Raw genomic sequence first — 20,594 nt, forward strand, 5'->3', positions numbered from 1 at the left:
CAGGTAACAGACCTAAATCTAAGAGCTAAAACCATAAAACTCTTGGACAAGAACGTAGCTGATCTGGATGCAATAGTGTTGGTACTCATTGAGTAGAAAGCTCTTTTTCTGTCAGAATTGTGTGAACTGAATCAGTTGATAGGTCTCTGGTTTTGGCTGTGGCACAGCAGGTAAAGCTGCTGCCTGTGATGCCAAAATCAAATATGGACAGCAGTTCGAGACCTAGCTGCTGCCAACCTAGTTCCCTGCTAATGCACCTCAGAGCGCAGTGGATGGCCAAAGTCCCTGGGTCCCTGCACCCACATGGGAGACCCCAAAGAAGCTCCTGGATACTAGCTTCCACCCAGACTAGACCTGTATGTTGTGGTCATTTGGGGAGTGGGTAAGCAGATGGAAAATGGCTCGCTTGCTAGCGCGCGCTCTCTCTCTCTCTCTCTCTCTCTCGCTCCCTGTAACTCTGTCTTTCAAATATGTAAATAAATCTTTATTAAAAAAAAACTTTATGACCCTGCATTAGACAATGATTTCTTAGGTAATGGCACCAAAAGCACAAATAACAAAAAAAAAAAAAAAAAAAAAACTAAACTTCACCAAAATGAGTAACTTGTGTGCTTCAAGAGAAATTATCATGAATGTGAAGACAACCCACAGAATAGGAGAAATGACTGGGAATCATATATCTGATAAGCCAGTTGAATACAAAACATATAAGGAACTCTTTACAAATCAACAACAAAAATATCCCAAATGAAAAATGACAAAGGGAAATAGTTAAGACATCCCACATCAGAGAATCTAGGTTCAAATTTCAGTTCCACTCCCAATACCCTGTTAATGTGAACCCTAGGAGGCAGCAGGTGATGGCTCAAATACCTGGGAACCTGCCACTCATGTGGGAGACCTGGAAAGAGTTCCTGGCTACTGGCTTTGATCTGGCCCAGCACCAGCTATTGCTGGCTTTGGGGGTAGTAGTGCGTGAATCGGCCAATAGGAGATCTCTCTCTCTCTAATAAAAAAAATAAATATTTTTAAAAGATAAATGGAATTAGTCTGAAAAAACTGGTTAAGGATTTAAATAGGTATTTCTCCAAAGATGAGAGCCAATCAGCATATAAAATGAGGTTCATCATTAAGTAGCCAAGGTGTTGCAAATCAAAACCACAGAGACACCTTCACATGTATAAGAATACCTAAAACAGGGGCCGGCGCTGTGGCACAGTGGGTTCAAGCCCTCGCCTGAAGCGTCAGCATCCCCTATGGGCACAGGTTCTAGTCCTGGCTGTTCCTCTTCCGATCTGGCTCTCTGCTATGGACTGGGAAAGCAGTAGAAGATGGCCCAAGTCCTTGGGCCCCTGCACCCATGTGAGAGACCCGGAAGAAGCTCCTGGATCCTGGCTTCAGATCAGCTCAGCTCTGGCTGCTGCAGCCAACTGGAGAGTGAACCATCAGATAGAAGACCTCTCTCTCTCTCTCTCTCTCTCTCTGTGTGTGTGTCTGTAACTCTGACTTTCAAATAAATAAATCTTAAAAAAAAATACCTAAAACAAAAAGGACAAGTGTTGATAAGGAAGCAGAAAAATCAGAATCTTTGCACACTGCTGTTACAACTGTAAAATCGTATGGCCATTTTACAAAAACAGTTTGGCAATTCCTCAAAATATTACAGTTAGGGTTATCTTACGATCTAAGCACTTATACTTCTATGTATATACCCAAGAGAACTAAATACTTGTTCACACAAAATCTCATTTAGGAATGTTCATAACAATATTATACATAATAACCAAGAAGTGAAAACTGTTTCTAACTACTGACTCATTTCCTGCTAATGCAGACCCTGGGAGGCAGCAGCATGGCTGCATGGCTGGCTCAACCCGTCACTGCAGGCATTTGGGTAGTGAACCAGGAAATCAGAGTCTGCTTGCCCTAGCATGCGTATTTATTCATATTCATATTCATTCTCTCTCCCCCCTCTCAAATTTTTAAAAATAAAAAAAAAGGGGGGGATAGGTAGAGCTCTGTGCAGCTTGCAATGCCCTCAACCCAACCCAGCACCTTTGCTTCTGATCCAGCTTCCTGCTAATGCTGGGCCCCTGCCACCCACAACGGAAACCTGGATGGAGTTCTGGGTTTCTGATTAATGTCTAACCCAGCTCTGGCTGTTGTGGACTGCTAAGTAGGCCTGGTCCAGCCCTGACTGTTAGGAATTGGGGTAAACCAGCAGATGGATGATTCTCTCACTCACTCGCTCTTTGAAGCAGACGAAAATAAACACTTAAAATGGTAAGAAAAATAGAAGTTTATACAAGTACCAAAAAAAAAAACCTGAACCCCATGCATACCTGTAAGAGTTCAAGGCTCATATACTACCTCTATGCTTTTACAAGCGGTATGCAAAAAGTTCATGAAAAATGTGTAAGAAAACTATACATGGATTTCAACCCATTTTTGCAAAAAATAAACTCATACTAATTTTTTTATAATACGTCTCTAAAGGATCTAGTTTGAGGCACCAAGAAGGATAAGACATTACTTTGATAATATCCCCTATCAAAGCAATGTCAATTCTGCTAAAATTAAAACAAATATCACATTTACAGTGCAGTTTGGGTGAAAGAATGCCCCAAAGAGATCAGCAGTTTACACATGGATAACTCATTTTAGGAAGATCTAATAAAAATGTTGAAGATGAAGCCCACAGCACCACCCACACCAATTTGTGAGTAAAAAGTAAACTTATTTACTCCCTAACTGAAGGGGACCAATAATTCACAGAAAAAAAAAACAATAGCCAACACCAGAGACCTATCAACTGATTCAGCTCACACAATTCTGACAGAAAAAGAACTTTCTACTCAATGAGTACCAACACTATTGCATCCAGATCAGCTGCAGACAATAAATAAGAGTTTTCAGTGGAAATCAAGATCCTGAAGCATTTCTTCCAAAGAATTTTAACAGACAAAATATGGCTGTATCAGTACAATCCTAAAAACAAAGCATAATCAAGGCAATGGCTACCAAGATATGGGAGTAGTCTTATCAAAGCTAAGTGGACTCATAAAGAGCAAGTCATGTCAACAGTATTCAAGGCATTTTGCCTACTGACTTTCTGAAGGGCCAAAGAATGTAGCACCTGCTTATTAAAGAGTGTTTTGAGAAAGTCAGAGAAGACTTGGCAGAACACCACCCAGGAAAGTTTCAACAGAGAATCCTCCACCAGGACAATCATCCTGCTCATTACTCTCTTCAAACAAGGGCATTGTGCCAGTTTTTTCATTTATTAAAAGACTGATTTATTTATTTCAAAGTTACAGAGTGAGAGAGAGGAAGAGACAGAGACATCTTATCTGCTGGTTCACTCCTCGATATAGCCCCAATGGACAGGGAGGGCAGAGACAGGCTGAAGCCAAGAATTTCATCCGGGTCTCCCAGGTGGGTGGCAGGAGTCCAAACACTTGGGCCATCGTCTGCTGCTTCCTCCAGGTCATTAGGAGGGAGCTGGATCAGTAGAGAAGCAGCTGGGACAGCCATACGGGATGCTGGCATGGGCTTTACCCACTGGGCCACAACACCAACCCCAATGTGCAACAGTTTTGATAGGAAACCATTACACATTCACCTTGCAATCCTGATTTTGCTCCTTCGGACTTTTTGCTTAATCCTAAAAAATCTTCGAAGTGCACCCATTTTTTTTAGTTAATAATGTAAAAATGACTGCACTCACATAGTTAAGTTCCCAGAATCCTTTGGGAATGGACTAAATGGCCCGTATCATCACTTACAAAAGTACACTGAACCTAACAGAATGTATATTAAGAAATAAGTTTTTATTTTTATATTTTAATTTATATATTTAATTCCATTTTTCATAAACTCTTTGAAATTCCCATATACTTGCAACAGACAGTAGTTTTAACTGATAATATATTGTAGTATTCTCTTCTATAATCTACATATAATGCCTGTTTGAAATTCTTGTTCAGACACACTGGAAAATCTTATACAGAAAATCTTATACAGAACCATTCTATATTTCCCAAAACTTCTTTTCCTTTCAGTCAATCTTATGATTCACTCAGCACTTATCAAATTAACAAATCAAATACAGAAAATTACAGGAGATTTGAATTGGGATCAACAATACTTAGGTGTACTGTTCAATTCAAAAGTAATTACCAAAAGTTAGTGCTCCTTCCTCCATTCTTAGTGGTTTTTGTTCACTGAACCTGCTTAGACTCTACAGCACTTAAAAGTTTATATATAATTTTAGGAGGTTAAGTCATAAGGCTTAAAAACCAAACAGTAATAACTGATTACCAGATAAATCTAATGTGCAAAGAGCAGTATTTAAAAATATATATAGGGAAGAACTATTGGTGCAACAAGTTAAGCTGCCTCTTGCAATGCCTGCACCCCGTTTCTGAGTGCCTGAGATGGAGTCCTACCTGTTTCCGACCCAGCTTCCTGTTTATGTGCACTCTGGGAGGCAGCAGATGATGTCTCAAGTACTTGGGTCTCTGCCACCCAAATGGGAGAGCTGGATGGAGCCCTTGGCTACTGGATTAGGCCAGATCCAAAACACCAGGCATTTGGGAAATGAACCCATGGATATTTTGAAGATCTATCTGCCACTCTGTCTTTCAATTAAAAATAAACACAAAACTTAAAATATATATATTTTATTTCATTCTAAGATAGCCCTAATACTAATAACCATGTTGAATTATTACCCATACTGGTATTTACTTGCTAAAGATTTCTCAGATCAAAGCACTTTTAAGTGACATTTTAGGGAATAAATGACGATGTAAGATGACAAAGAAATTCACTGTATATTGATTTCTAATTTCATTAGAAATTTTATTTATATGGCATCTCCAAGTATTTAAAATATCTCAAGTTTAGATATAAGTCCTAGAAGATTAACACTTTCTATTTAATGTAATTTTGTTTCGTGTATTAGAAAAAATATAAGATCTGCTGGTAGCATCTTGGGAAAGCTGCCTTTTATTAAGTGTAAAACACACTCCTGTATCTCCAAAGGTGGATAAGTAATCACAACAATGTTAGGTGTAACTACCCTGGACACAACATGTGCCAATGAACAGAGTCCTGAACATCAGGCCAGAAACTCAGTTTCTGGTCCTGCTGCCTGGGTGACTTTAAGAATACATTCTGGGGCTGGCAGTGTGGTGCAGCAGGTTAAAGCCCTGGCCTGAAGCACCGGTATCCCATATGGGCACTGGTTCTAGTCCCCGCTGCTCCTCTTCCCATCTAGCTCTCTTCTATGGCCTGGGAAAGCAGTGGAAGATGGCCCAAGTGCTTGGGCCCCTGGACCCATGTGGGAAACCCAGAGGAAGCTCCTAGCTCCTTGCTTCGGATCGCCACAGCTCCGGCCGTTGCAGCCATCTGGGAAGTGAACCAGCAGATGAAGACCTCTCTCTGTCTCTGTCTCTCGAACTCTTTCAAATAAATAAAATAAATCTTAAAAAAAAAAATTTAGGGGCTAGTGTGATGGCACAGTGGGTTAAGACACTACCTCTGATACCAGCATCCCATGTCGGTTAGAGTCCAGGCTGCTCCACTTCCAATCCAACTCCCTGCTAATGAGCCTGGGCAATCAGGAGAAGATGGCCCAAGTACTTAGACTCCCTGTCACCCATTAGGCTTCAGCCTGGCCTAGCCCCAGTCACTGTGGTCAACTGGGGAGTGAACCAGCAGATGGAAGACCTCTCTCTGTCTCTACCTCTCTGAAACTTTGCCTTTCAAATAAATAAATATTCAAAAAGGAAAAAATACCATTTAAAAGTTTTGTACTTTAAATTTCCTCACGTATAAAATGACTACAGTGATAGACATCAAGAACAGTCCTACTCAGGTTCAAATTTTGGGGCTGACGTTGTGGAATGACAGATTAAACCACTGCCCATGGTGCCAAAATCCCATGTGGGTGCCAGTTCCTGTCTGGCTGCTCCGCTCCCCAACAGCCTTGGAAAAACAGCTGAGAACCAACCAAGGGCTTGGTCAGTGCCACCTACGTGGGATACCCAGAAGTTCCTGCCTCCTGGCTTCTGCCTGGCCTGCCCCCGGCTGTTGCAATCTGAAGAGTGTACCAGTAGATGGAAGATCGATCTGTCTCTCCAACTCTAACTTTCAAATAAATAAATTTTTAAAAAATATGAATCTATTACAAGATGACAGAACAATAAGCACTCCTTTAAAAACCAAGTTATTTACAGGTAATTTTAAATACACATGCACTTCAAAAAGTTCATGAAAAACAGAATTACAAGTTTATTTTGGTACAAAATTTTGAAATATATGCAGATCTTTCATTATATGCATGTTCCATGAACTTTCTGAAGATATCTCATATACATGATTTCAAAAAGTTCTGCACTCAAATAAACCTTTTAATTCCATTTTCCACAAGCTTTGTCAAGTCCCCTCATATAAACACGTAACACACTATGTGCCAGATACAGGTGGTGGACTGGTATCAAAACAAGTAAAGCATGTGCAGAAGGTTATTTAAACCGCCAGCGCCGCGGCTCATTTGGCTAATCCTCCACCTGTGGCGTTGGCACCCCGGGTTCTAGTCCTGGTTGGGGCGCCGGATTCTGTCCCGGTTGCTCCTCTTCCAGTCCAGCTCTCTGCTGTGACCCGGGAAGGCAGTGGAGGATGGCCCAAGTGCTTGGGTCCTGCACCCCATGGGAGACCAGGAGGAAGCACCTGGCTCCTGGCTTCAGATAGGCGCAGCACACCAGCCGAAGAGGCCATTTAGGGGGTGAACCAACAGAAAAGAAGACCTTTCTCTCTGTCTCTCTAACTCTGCCTGTCAAACAAAAAAAAGAAAGAAAAAATAAAAAAAGGTTATATAAACAAAATATGAAACAGTTAAGTCTTTTAGCAGTTGGGGGTGGTGGAGGGCAGGAGGGTAAGTCCTTAAATTGTCCTAGGATTGGAAAGTTGTGGGAATGTAGTTCCATTAGGCCATATGGTTTCACCCCCCAAAAAAATGTTATGTAGATAAAGTCACTAGACAATCAGCTTCCAGAAGACAGACATCTTTCTTATCTATGTGGCCCCTGTATCTAGTTCAATTCATAGTAACCACAGTAGGTACCTAATAACTGAAAGTCCATCATTTACTGATTTACTGATAACTAATGCACCCAAACTTTGGTGCCTGAGTCTGAATGTTAGCGCCCTCCCCTCAAATTCCTATGTTGAAAGCCCAACTCCTAAAATGAGGTATTAGTAGGTGAGGATCTCTGGGAGGTTCCACCCTCATGAACAGGATTAGCACCCTCATAAAATAGAAATCCCTCTACCTGTCCACCACCTTGTGAGATTACAGTGAAAAGACTGCTGATTATGAACCAGGAAGCGAGCCCTCATCATATTTAAATTTGCCAGCATCCTGATCTGAGATTTCAGCCTCCAGAATTGTGAGAAATAAATGTGCTGTTTAAAATAATTTAGTTTTTTTCCTGTAAGCCACCCAACCTATGATACTTTATAATAGCAGTCCAAACATATTAAGACATCTGGTTGGCCGGCGCCGCAGCTTACTAGGCTAATCCTCCACCTGCGGCGCTGGCACCCCGGGTTCTAGTCCTGGTTGGGGTGCCGGATTCTGTCCCGGTTGCTCCTCTTCCAGTCCAGCTCTCTGCTGTGACCCAGGAAGGCAGTGGAGGATGGCCCAGGTGCTTGGGCCCTGCACCCGCATGGGAGGCCAGGAAGAAGTATCTGGCTCCTGGCTTCAGATCAGCGCAGCGTGCCAGCCGAAGCGGCCATTTGGGGGGTGAACCAATGGAAGGAAGACCTTTCTCCTCTCTCTCACTGTCTAACTCTGCCTGTCCAAAAAAATCTAATAAAAAAAAAAGACAGCCGGTAACAGACTCTGGTAAAAACGAGGAGTTCTTGCCCTTGAAGAGTAAGCATAAGGTATAGCAAAGATAGTATGATGTAGTTCACCACATGCAAGGGACTTTTGACAATTCAAACTGGATAGGAAGATTTCTAAGGAAATACTTGTTGAGTGCTTATGTATTAGGCATTTTACATCCTTTAATACTCACAAATAGGAGTAAGTTCACCATCCTATTTTACAGATAAAACCGTGGCTCAAGACTAAGGAAACCATGGTATCGCCAGAATGAAAAGCAGGGTCTAAATCCAAAGTTATTTCTATTACACATACCACAATGTCTCGGATTATTATCTTTATACTTGGCCTGAGAAGAAGGCTGTCAAAACCAGCCAAAACTGTTGTCCAGAACCATCACAAAAACATCCAAAACTTTATCAAAGCACTTTACTTGAAAGAACATTCCTGAAAAATTTGTCTTTACTCTTAACAATCAGAATACTAATTTTTAAAATAAATGCATATGCACTTAGTATGTTTCTACATACAGGCCTACAAAAATTACAGATCTTAACAAAAAGTGTACATGATTAGAGAACATAATAATCATTTAAGAAAATACATTTGGAAACATCATTTTCAATGTTTAGTCTGAAAAATTAAGCATGGTTCATAGTTTTAGATCATTCCACTGATTGTAATACTTAGAAAACCAGTAAATTATTACCAAATTTTCTGGAGGGGAAAGGAGAGATTGAAATATAAGTAACTTAAGGTTTAAGAAAAAAAATTGGTAACATGTAACATGTTACACGTTCAAAGATGCTGCAGCACTCAATGAATATTGTTAAATGGACTGGACAAGTGGTATAAAAACAGGTTTTACTCACACCTCTAACAGGTAAGTAAGCACCTTTACAAAGTTATTTAAGTCACACACAAAAAAGTGAAATTTAGGAGAGATAAAATAAAAACAGCTTACAAAAACAAGGAAAAAGAAATCAAAGCACAGTATTTTGTATCTCTGCATAAACTCCTCAGGGAAGGGTGCAATGTCCAGAAGATGGTGTGCATATGACTTAGCACAGTAATGCCTAGTTAAATATTGACAATCAAACTTCACAGTTTACATTCTAATTTTCTATATAAAGATTACAAGTTACTTATTTGTATTATAATCTTGCATTTCTTATTACAAATCCTCACATGTAAAGATTGTAAATTATTTCTAAAAGGTATTACTTGGGTTTTTTTCCTGTTGGTCATACTTACTAGTATTTCTATAAAGGGATTCTGGTCATTTAGAAGATTTATCAGCAGCATCATTAACACTATTCATTTAAAAAGTGATAAGCCACGATATATACATACCAAGACAAATTTCTTTTTGTCTCTCCTACATTGCAAATTTTACATGATTTAGCACATAATGCCTTAAGTAAGGGTACTGCAAGTCAGAGGTGTAAAGAAAACAGGTTCTTATCCTACTTGTACAATTTATTCAGCAAGATACTGGGTCTCTATGTGTCTTCGACATATAACTTCTTAACACCTGTAGTTAACTGTTGTATTTCTCAAAGCCCTTTTCTTCTCCAAAAGCCTCCGGAACCATTTTGCTGGGACCGTCAATAATGTACAGTGGAATGACCCCAAATTATTGGTCGCATCCATGTTCCCTTAGGACTATTAGTTTGCATTTTCAACAGCACACTAGCCACTTAATAAACAGAATCTCACACAGATTTTATGCCGCTTCTATTTTAGCTCGCCCGTAGTAAGTCACAAAAGATTGAGAGGCTAAATTATCTTTCCAGGATTCTACACTTAACCAACCAATGTCCGTGTGAAAATTATTTTAAAGATGCTCCAGACTAAAGCATTTGGCACATTCGATTCTGACTTCACCAAAAAAGCCTCCACACCAACACGAGGAAAGACTCCTTTTCATTTTCTCAAGTGAAAGAGGGAAAAATAAATAAATAAATAAAAGGCCAACTGCTTGCAGGTGTGCACTTGACACAGCGGTCTCTGGCAAACCCAGTAACTCACGGTCAACTTCAGAATCCTGGTGACCAGTAACAAATGAGTAACTGGTGAGCACAAGCCTTCGCTTTGACATACCACCCCATCCATCCGTCCTCCATCCCCATCAACCCACCCCCAAAACCCCAGCCCACCAAGCACACTTCTAAATGTGTCTAAATACGTCTCCCCCAAGCGAGCCAAAACAAACAAACACAAAAAACTCGAAAATGCCGAGAAAAGGTTCACCATTGAAGAAAATGGCCTGCCCTTCCCAGCCTGGGGCCCCGTCTGGCTCAGCGAGCCTCGCTCCAAGGAGGCCCAATTCTCGACGCCCTGCACGTCCCGTCCCGCCTCCGGCCCTCTCGGGCGACAAAACCCTGCCTCCGGCGCTCAGCCAGGACTGACAGTTAAGGCTGCAGCAGCCGCGGCCACCAGGGGCCTTCTCCTGGCACTGGCCCCTCCAGACCACGCGCCCCTAAACACCCGCTCCAGCAGCGGTGGGGGAAGGGGCGCCTACCCTTGCCAGAGCAGGCCCTGAGGATGGCGAGGGGCACAGGCAGCCGAGGGCAGGAAGCGCCGCCCGGCCTTGGCCGCGTCCGCAGCAACACTGACCTGTCGTCGCCCCCGCGTCTGGGCTGCGGCCGCCTCACTGGTAGTCGTCGCCCTCGCCCGCCGCCTCCGCCCGCCACCGCCTCGTTCCCTTTCGCTGCCGCCACCGCCGGGGCTCATGCGGGACCCGCGCTTCCTTCTCCGGAAACCGAGGCCGGGAAAGGGGGCGCCGGGGCCGCTGAAAACCCGGCGTTTGTCGCTGGCCGCCGCTGTCCGTCCACGCTGGGGGGCTGCGGGGCCCTCCAGACAGGGGCTATAGGCCGCGAGCTACTCCGAGGAGGAGCCGAGGGAGGCGCCGCCGCCCGCTGCCGTGAGCGCGGGGTCGACAGAGGTGAAGCGTAGCTCGGCGGCGGATGACGGGCGCCTGGGCCGGCGGATGGCTACGCGGCGGCAGGGTGCGCGAGCGAGCGAAGGCTGGTGTGTCGGGGTCGCGGCGAAGGGGAGAAGGCCCTGTCGTCTCCTGTAGTCACCCCGAACCCAGCGCCACCATCTTGGAAGAAACACGGCTCTCGCGGCCGCGGCGCAAGACGGGAGGACTAGCTGGGCGGGCAAAGTATCCCAGCAGGCAGCGCGCGCTGCCCGGCCGGGCGAGGGCTCCGGGCCCGGACGCGAGGACGTGGGGCGGGGCCAGGGCGCGCGCGGGAGGGCGTCCCGCTCCGCCCCTGCCGCCGGCGCCGGCTCTGCCCTCCTCCCGCTTGCCGTCGCCGCCGGCGCAGGGGTCGCTGGGAAGGAGAGGTGGTCCGCGGCTCTTCGGAGAGTCCCGCTAGGGTCGGTCGCCATCTTGGGACTGGGTGGGAGTAATGCCTCCTGTTGGCTTCTGTTGTATGCAGGCCATCAGAAAGAGAGGTGCACTCTGGAGGCCCCCTCGGAGGGTTCCAGACCCCACTAATCGGCCCAACAGAAGAGCGGGCCTCCGCCCTTGTTGGGAGTCGGATGGGCTCCGGCTGTCAGTCAAGGTGGCATTGATAGCCTGCAGCCCCGAAGCGGACAGAAGCTAACCGTTGCTAAATCTCCGACCCCAGCCCCTTTCACCCGTAGCTGCCCTTGTAAATATTACATCGGCGGCCCCAGAGTGCGGGCCAGTCCTCCGGAGACCAAGGTCATCTGCTTAGGCCTCTTGCCAGCACAGGATATGTCACTAGTTTACCAGAAACTGGAAGGTAAAAGCCCACCTCCTGCAGTTTTGACTCTCTAGGTTGTGGATGAAGAGAAGTGGCCTCCTGGTTGACCCCAGACAGAACGAGGCTAAGTGTCATCCATGTGACAGCTGAACCCATTTAAAGCTATGTGTCGTCATGTTAAGTAACAAGGTTATTATTTTAAAAGGCGTTTTTTAAATATGTATTAATGGTTTTGCAACACTTGCTAGCAAAACTGTAAGAGAATTACAATGCATAGTCTCAAGGCTTGCAGCTTTGCGGATATCAATGATGGTATACAGCAGTGCATTTTTTAACCGTCATTTTCACAGCATCTTTTTTTCTATAGACAGGGAAATATAATCACTAAAATATATAATAAGCCATGGCAAGTTTTAAGATATTTTAACTCTGATTTTTTTTATTCCCCTCTACATTGGAATACTGGTGTTATATTTTATGGAAGGGAATAGTTAAAATTATAATCTCAAGTGTTTATCTTTGCAAATTATCGAAAAAAAGAAAGTCTATAAAGACTTGATGGAATAATTGAAGCAAAACGTTACTACTAAATCTGGCATGTGAAGATAATTTTAGCTATTCTATTTCCTCTTTAAGTAGAAATTGAATAAATTAAATGTGATTTTCTAATAGCCTGGTGTATAAAAAGATGGCAGAAATCTCTGAGTTCCAAAAAAATCAAAGACAGAAGGGAAGTAAATTTGCTCATAGGTAACAAAATGACTATCACTAAGATCAAGGAGTACCCTAATTCCTCCTGGAACCTGGAGAAATTACACATATCCTTTTTAGTTCATTAACATTAAATATGTATTCTTAAATGTGACACTAATCCATGAACTCACTGAGCTCCTTGCTTTATCCATTTTAAAATTTAGAAAGTTGTTGGTAAGAATTACCAGCATGAATAATATCAGGATTTCTTAGAACACTAGTAGTGTTTACCTCCATGTATATATATCAGTTTGGTGAAATTTTTTTATATCAGACCCTTCAGATACGTTTTCTCAAGAATATAACTTAATATCCACTAAGTGAGTAGTAAATTCTTTATTCTAGTCAAAATAAGACTCCGTAGTTTCTAATAACTTTCTCAATTCTGATACAAAGAAGCAGTTTAATTTTAGAAGCATATGTGTTAATGCTTTGAACTAACTTTGAACTTCAGCTGTTTGCCCAGAACTGTGTCAGGCCTTGGAAAACAATAAAAGAGCAACAGTCTATCCCTGCCCTCAAGAACTCACACTTCAAGAGGAAGTGGAACCTGTAAAGTTGTAGACACTTCATCCAAATAACCTAATATTTAAGTGAGGGTATCTGCTAATATGTATCTATTTAAACTAATAAGCTTTTGTAAATTGAAACATTTTTGGCCTAAATTCTGGTTAGGTTGGCTTTTTGACAGACTGCCCTGTTACTCAAGAATTCCTATTGATAGGAGTCAACAGATGAATTAAATGCAAAAGTTCATTTTTTGTTACCCAGCATGCCCTGGGGCCAGGAATCAGCTGAGAGCTGAGAGAAAACAGATATGATTGGATGGCATTCACTTGCTGTTTTTAGGCTGCGTCAGAGTGTTTCACACTTAACTGTTGAAAGGCACTAAATTTCATGATGTCAGTAAATCCCAGTAGTTAAGAAATAATATTGAAACAAAATTGGCTCCATAGAGAACATTATCTGGTGTGTAAGTGCTCAATAAATGTTAGTATAGTAACAGTAAATGTTGGTGGTAGGAACATAGTATTATCTCTATCATTCTTCAGCATGACACATGTCAGGCATGAATTCCTTCATGCCCTCGCCCTTATTCCTACAATCCTGTCTTCATTTGCATTGCTCCTGACCTGTTGTCTTCAACTATGAATCATCCCTTCCACAACCAGTCTTAGGGCAGAGTAGTCACCTGAAGACTATTCTCTCAGTTGTTCCCTCTGCTGCCTTTGTCCTTTCTGCTAAGTAGAACTATGTACACTTTGCCATTTCCTCCAAGCCCCTCTTCAACTCTGAAAAATTAGCATCTGCCTCCATTTTACTAAATATATTGCTTGGCATAATGGCCAAATCCAAAGGCTGTTTCTCAGTTTTCATAGTAACTGACTTCTCTACAGCCTTCCACACTGCTGACCGCTGCCTCCTGGAAATTGCTCCCTTGGTCATATAGCCTGTGTTCTCTGGCCTCTTCTTCTAGACTCTTGAACAGCAAGTCTCCTATGGAGAATCCTCTTCCTCCCAAACCGTGGTTCTCTTTGCCTATCATATTATATAGTCTGACACTACCGATTCAGTCAGCTCAAGTCTGAGTCTTGAACACAGGTGTCATTCAGAAGCTTGCTTTTTTTTAATCTTTTTTTAATGATTACAGTGGTAAACTTTGTTTTATATATATATATATATTCTCAGATTTTTTTAAGATTTGTTTATTTATTTAAAAGGTAGAATTAGAGGGCTTCCACCCACTGGTTCACTCACTAAATGGCTTCAATGGCCAGAGCTGGGCTGATCAGGAGCCAGGAGCTTCTTCCAGGTCTCTCACATGGGTGCAGCAGCCCAAGCACTTGGGCCATGTTCTGCTGCTTTCTCAGGCACATAAGCAGGGAGCTGTATTGGAAGTGAAGCAACCAGGACTTGAACCGGCACTCATATGGTATGCCGGTGCTGCAGGTGGTGGCTTTCAACCTCTACAATAGGCCCATAGGCCTTACAAGGCCTGCAGGATCATTTGGTCTGGCCCTGCCAAAGTGACTGCAGGAGAAAATTGAAATTCAGTAAATTATAGCAGGCTCGTTTTTTTAAGATTTATTTATTTATTTGAAAGGCAGAATTATGGGTGTTGGGGGGGGACTTCCATCCACTGGTTCACTCCCCATATGGCCACAATGGCCAGAGCTGTGCCAATTGGAAGCCAGGAGCCAGGAGCTTCTTCCAGGTCTTCCATGCAGGTGCGGGAGCCCAAGGACTTGGGCCATCTTGTGCTGCTTTCCCAGGTCATAGCAGAGAGCTGGATTGGAAGTGAAGCAGCCAGGACTTGAACCAGCACCCATATGTTATGTCGGCACTGCAGGCAGCGGATTTACCCACTATGTCACAGCGCCAGCCCCAGCAGGCTCATTTTTAAGTTGATAATTTTGTATGGTCCATGAATGTTATAAATATCCAAATGGCCCTTAGCAGAAAAAAGGTTCCCACCCTTACTAGACAGAGTATCTTCAACCCCTTATTGGATATTTATACTATATGTTCTGCAGACACATCAAACTCAAACTGAGTTTGTTCCATCTTCCAGCATTCACTGAGGTAGAGATATCTGCAGAGGAGCAGATTTTTTAAAAATCAAGTATGAATTTAGTGTTGGCAGTGTTAGATTTGAGATGTTTATTAGATACCTCTAGTAAGGACTCCTTGCTGATTGACCCATGCTATGTCCTCTCCTCTTCTTCCAGGTAGCAGAATATCCAGCCAGACACATGGTTGTGTATAATGAACTCCCAAGTGTGACCATATCACTAAGTTCTGGACAGTGGGATATGAGCAGAAATGATGTGTGCAACTGCCATATCATAGTCCAAAAGAAATGGAATGTTCCTTGTACTTTGCCTTTGTTCTTTTGTGGTGACTGGAATGTGTTTGAAATGATGAACAATGTTGGAGAGTGCTATGGTTTAAATGATGGTTTCTCCTTCAAAATTCATGTGGAAATTGAGTACCCACTGTAGTGGTACTAATAGTTGGGACTTTTGGTGAAAACAGTTAAGTCATGAGGACTCTGCCTTGACAGATAGATTAGTGCCCTTATGAATTAACTGGAGGGAGCTGGCTTGGGTCCTTCTGTGCCTTCTGCTAAAATGAGGAAATGGCATTCTTCTTCTCCAGAGGATGCAGCAACAAGGCACTACTATGGAAGCAGAGCAGAGCCCTCACCAGATGCTGAACCTGCCAGCATCTTGATCTTGGACTTCTCAGCCTGCAGAACTATGAGAAAATATATTGCTGTTGTTTATAAATTACCTAGTCTCCAGGATTTTTGTTTTAGCAGCACATATGAAAATAGAGGGAAGCAGTCTAGGAATTGCAAAGCAACACAGTGGATCCCTGAGGATTTCATGGGGGCAGAGCCGTGTATCAGCTTAAACTTTGTTGTGAGACAGCTACTGACTTCTCAAATCTGCTGTGGTTATTCTAGATCCCTTTTAGTGCAGCTGACCTCATCAAAGTGAAGACATCAAGAAGGAAGTTGGATGTGGGAATCTGGAGTTAGAAGAGCAGCTCATCCTGCATCCCTTGACTTGCTGATGACTCTCCCACCTGGTCATAATAATGTTAATAATCTTCAATTTCTTCCTCTCCTTCACTTTCCTGGAAATTAAAAGGTAAAGTCATACACTACATAAAGAATTGGCTTTAGGTTTAGGCAGTATAACAAAGTGCACATGCACCCAATATTCTAGCAAGTGCAAAAATGCCAGGCAAAACCATGAAGCCCTGTCTAATTCAGTTGCTTCTTGTATAAAATGAGGTGGTTGTGAGGATTAGCACTAGTAGCTTAAAGCTAGGCATATAACACAAGTTCAACAAAGGTAAGCCTTTTTTTGTAATCACGTGCAAATCCCAGTTATGTGTGACATGTACCAGATACAGAACAAGAGTTAGTATCTGTGTTTCCTCATCAGTAAAATGGGAAAAATAATAGTACTGACCTCCCAGGGCCTTCATCCTTCCACTTATTATGTATCTATTGAGTAGATATGTTGTGCCAGCACAGTTCTGGGTGCCAAGAATATGGCAGTGAACAAAACAGCCTACCCTTATGGCATTTATGATGTAGTGAAGGAAGGAAACCAACACACGTGGCAAGTGTTAGGGAGAAATAAAAATGCAAAGGGTATAAGGGAGTTTTATCATGCAAGATAGCCAGAGAATGACTAATTGAAAAGATCACATTTAAGTAGAGACTTTCACAGAAGTGAGGGAATAAGCTGTGGGAATACAGAGGAAAGAAGCTTTAGCAGGCCCTTTGGCAAAAAGTTGCTTAAAACTGTCTAGGAACAGTTAGGAAGGCACTGTGGCTAGAGAGAGAAAGGGGGAGAGATGAATCTGAGCTTAGAGAAGTCACACTGGGTCTTAGCCTAGAGAATTATGTAGCTTAATAACTTGAGTATTTGCGTTAAATACAGTGGGAAACCTCCAAAAGATTTCAGGAGGTTATGACACTAGCCTATAAAAATTACTCTAGCTACTGTGTGAAGAATGAAAAAAGATAGTATATGTTAAGTGTTTAGTGTCTGCTATGTGAGAAGTATTCAGTAAATGGTAATAAGGATGATTATTACAGTTGTTGTTGTGATTATCGTTATAGCATCCATTTCCTCCTACATAACCCCATTGTCACTATCTTAATTTGGACCCTTAGTGTTTTGTTTCTTAGTGTCTCTGAAGTGTACCATAAATTCCAGAAAGTCACTATCTCATCCACTGTGTTATCCCCAGCACCCATCAAAATGCTGCTTCATATTAATATTACTTGATTACCGAATGTCCTCAAAAAAACCTTTTTTAAAAGAAACAAATAGGATCGTATTGCTTCCTTTCTTACCTCTGTCAAGGACTTCATCAGGGTCTTCTGAACGTCTGAACTCCAGGATGAGCCAATTGGATGTGGCCTCTGCCTTCCAGCTTCATCTTCCACCCCCAACATGAACCCATTGCTCCAACAGTACTTACTTAAGAGACATTTGAGCCCTTTTGTATGCAGTTCCTTCTACCTTTCAGACAAGTTCGAGCATCTCCTTTGAGAAGCCTATGACCTGCTCAGGCTTGGTTGTTGCTTGTGCCACTGTACCACTTCCTGTTGTGCACTGCCCACATGCTGTTGATACATGGGTTTGCACTTTTGTCACCCCACAAGTTCCTTGAGAGACGAGGGTGCCCTTGACTTTCCCCTGTGTTTCTGATACCTGTGCCACTGTACCACTTCCTGTTGTGCACTGCCCACATGCTGTTGATACATGGGTTTGCACTTTTGTCACCCCACAAGTTCCTTGAGAGACGAGGGTGCCCTTGACTTTCCCCTGTGTTTCTGATACCTATCTCAATAGCTAACCTGACATCCTCCAAAAAAATGTAAATGAATCAACTCTTGTCGAGCTTAAAGGTAAAAGAAGAAAATTCCGAGATCAGTATGTCCAACAAAGTACCCCTTACTCAGTTAACATTTGACAAAGTAACATATCTTTGTATGTTTCACTTTTCAGCTGTGTCAAGCAAAGAGACAAGATGCAAAATCGCCTGCTTATAGAAATCTAGGAGATACAGAAAAGCCAAGCATATCAATTTATTGTGAGAAATCTTAAATTGTTTTTTTTAAGATTTATTTTTATGTATTTGAAAGAGTTACAGAGAGAGATAGAGACAGAGAGAGAGGTCTTCCATCTGCTGGTTCACTCCCCAGAGGGCCGCAACAACTGGAGCTGTGCCGATCCAAAGCCAGGAGCCAGGAGCTTCTTCCAAGTCTCCCACATGGGTGCAGGGGACCAAGGACTTGGGACATCTTCTACTGTTTTCCCAGGCCACAGCAGAGAGCTGGATTGGAAGAGGAGCAGCCAGGTGTAGAACCCGCACCCATATGGGATGCCAGGGCATTAACCCACTGCACCACAGCACCAGCCCCATTAACTTGTGAACTCTAATAAACTAGGTAAGTAGCCTTTTGCTCTCTTAGAAGCTTAGTGTGGGGGCTGGCGCTGTGGTATAGTAGGTTAAGCCTCTGCATATGGTGCTGGCATCCCATATGGACACCGGTTTGAGATCCAGCTGTTTCACTTCTGATCGAGCTCCCTGCTATGGCCTGGGAAGGCAGAGGAAGATAGCCCAAATGCTTGAGCCCCTGAACCCACATGGGAGACCAGATGAAGCATCTGGCTTCTGGATTTAGGTTGGCCCAGCTCCAGCTCTTGTGGCTATTTGGGGAGTGAACCAGTGGATGGAAGATCTCTCTCTCAGCCTCTCCTTCTCTTTATCTGTAACTGTGCCTCACAAATAAGTAAATAAATCTTTTTTAAAAATAATAATAAAAATTAAAATTAAAAACATGACCTTAACTATGTGATTAAAAAGGCAAATGATTACAATTTTATGGTTACCATAGAAAAAAGGCAGCTTAGTATGTGATGTATAAAATGAAAATGAAGACACTAAACAAGATAATCTGTGAAGTCCTATTTAAGATTTATTCAAACACTGGTTTCAGTAAATGTTCCTATATTCAAGGCTACCTATTAAATCATTTGAGCAAAAACCTGGAAGTCCTCTCAAATTATGCTTTGACCTTGGTCATTTTAATCTCTTTGTGTCTGCCTTAACCCAGCTGGAGAGTAGGTAGAAAAGGGAAGCATTTCATTGAATACCAGCTGCTACTGCTGCTGCTGCTAATCTGAGCTGTTCTGAATAAAACATATCCACTCAAATCAATGTAGGAGCCCTTAGTATTTTTTCCTTTTAATACATGAATCATTTGAGTTCTTTGAAATCATTCACACTGCATCCAAATGTCTAATACTGTTTTAAATATGTATCATACTGATTCTAACAGGGATTATAAATTTTATCATAAATAAAATCTTAATATTAAGAATGGGGTTTTTAAATTTTTTTTCCAGGATCTCTCATCTGGCTAGAGAAGAATCATGAATATCATTTGTAATTGATAAGCAATATTTTTTAGTCTTGCTTGACACTGACATACAGCTACAAAATTTTATGAAATTTTATTATGTGAACTCTTTGACATTGCTTCAAATAGAATTTTATACTTAAAGCATTTCTTTTAAAATTTTTGTTGTAATATTAAACTAGCATTGCAATATGGAAAGATCAAGATTTTTAAGGATAGTAAAATTGGATGGATATCATTCATAGCATAAAATGTGTTATGTTGCTTTTTTTATATATACCTGCTAGGCATGGTACTGAGTGCATCTATATTTCAGTTACTTAACACAGAGTTCCTAAAATGGCAGTTTATCTCTACAAATTGAATTTGTGTACTTATTAGGTGCCAGTTGCTTGAATAAATTTCATAGATTCTCCCCAAAATCTGATGTATTTTCCTTCTGTGGATTAGGAAATTAAACTTATAATAAATAATCAAATCATATCTCATAGCTGAAAACTAGTACAGCTAGGATTTAAAGCCAGGGATATTTGGAGCATGAGCTTGTGTGTATGTGTTTGTTTTCTTTTAACACATTGCTTTCTCAGGTAATAGAATTTTTTTTTATTTCAAAAATAACATTTCATTGAAATGTTTTCTCATTCAATAATCCCTTGTTTCCTTGCTTCATAACACTTTTTACACAATAATTATATTCTCAAATTTTTACTCTGAATACAAAGCCCCTTTTCTGTAGTGTTCAGTTCAATACTGGGCATCTGGGAATGCCAGCCAGCCTGATCAGCCATTACCCCTTTCCAGGACCCTGTCCTAATTATATGATGTTGGGCCAGCTGCTTAACACCAACAAGCCTCAATTTCTTTGTCTGCAAATGGGATGATATTGTGATGATTAAAGAGAAAAGGTGATGCTAACAATGTGACTGTGACATCATAAATACTCAATAAATATTGACAAATGAGTGGATGAAATTGCCTTATTATGGGGGTCCCTCAGAAACCAATGTTGAGACAATTTGAGTCAAGTAATTTATTTGAAAGATAATCCCAAAAAGCATTGATGAGGAAATAAGAATGTGAGCTGGAAATGATAGATAACCAATAAAGGGTACATTATCAATCAAGTATCTATTTTGGGAAACTGGAATTTACTTTTGTTGGGAAACTGGGAGCCAGTAGAGTACTCGCTTCACAGTTTATCCTGTGATATGACATAATTGTCCTCAACTTGCTAGCTTTTAGTAGTAGGGCTTAG

At 41.9% G+C, this 20,594-nt stretch overlaps 1 protein-coding gene and 1 long non-coding RNA gene across 15 annotated transcripts in view; one reads left to right on the plus strand and one right to left on the minus strand.

The window, feature by feature from the left end:
- Positions 1-11,039, minus strand: part of UBE3A (ubiquitin protein ligase E3A) — a 103,620-nt gene extending 92,581 nt beyond the window's left edge. For 2 of the 6 annotated variants that reach the window (XM_070053552.1, XM_070053547.1), the window contains exon 1: positions 10,514-10,652. The gene's annotated coding sequence lies outside the window, so the exon portion shown is untranslated. Of the gene's footprint in view, positions 1-10,513 lie in introns of all 6 variants that reach the window. The other 4 variants (XM_070053553.1, XM_070053549.1, XM_070053554.1 and 1 more) reach the window with 3 other exon arrangements.
- Positions 1-20,306, plus strand: part of LOC103351270 (uncharacterized) — a 235,567-nt gene extending 215,261 nt beyond the window's left edge. For 5 of the 9 annotated variants that reach the window (XR_011380611.1, XR_011380614.1, XR_011380613.1 and 2 more), the window contains 3 exons: positions 1-11,670; positions 15,854-16,040; positions 17,274-20,306. The exon at positions 1-11,670 is cut by the window's left edge. This is a non-coding gene — a long non-coding RNA (uncharacterized lncRNA). Of the gene's footprint in view, positions 11,671-15,543; positions 15,678-15,853; positions 16,041-17,273 lie in introns of those variants that run through there. The other 4 variants (XR_011380615.1, XR_011380616.1, XR_011380617.1 and 1 more) reach the window with 4 other exon arrangements.
- The last annotated feature ends 288 nt before the right edge of the window (positions 20,307-20,594 follow it).

Source organism: Oryctolagus cuniculus, chromosome 12 (genome assembly GCF_964237555.1).
Source record: "Oryctolagus cuniculus chromosome 12, mOryCun1.1, whole genome shotgun sequence".
NCBI lineage: Eukaryota > Metazoa > Chordata > Mammalia > Lagomorpha > Leporidae > Oryctolagus > Oryctolagus cuniculus.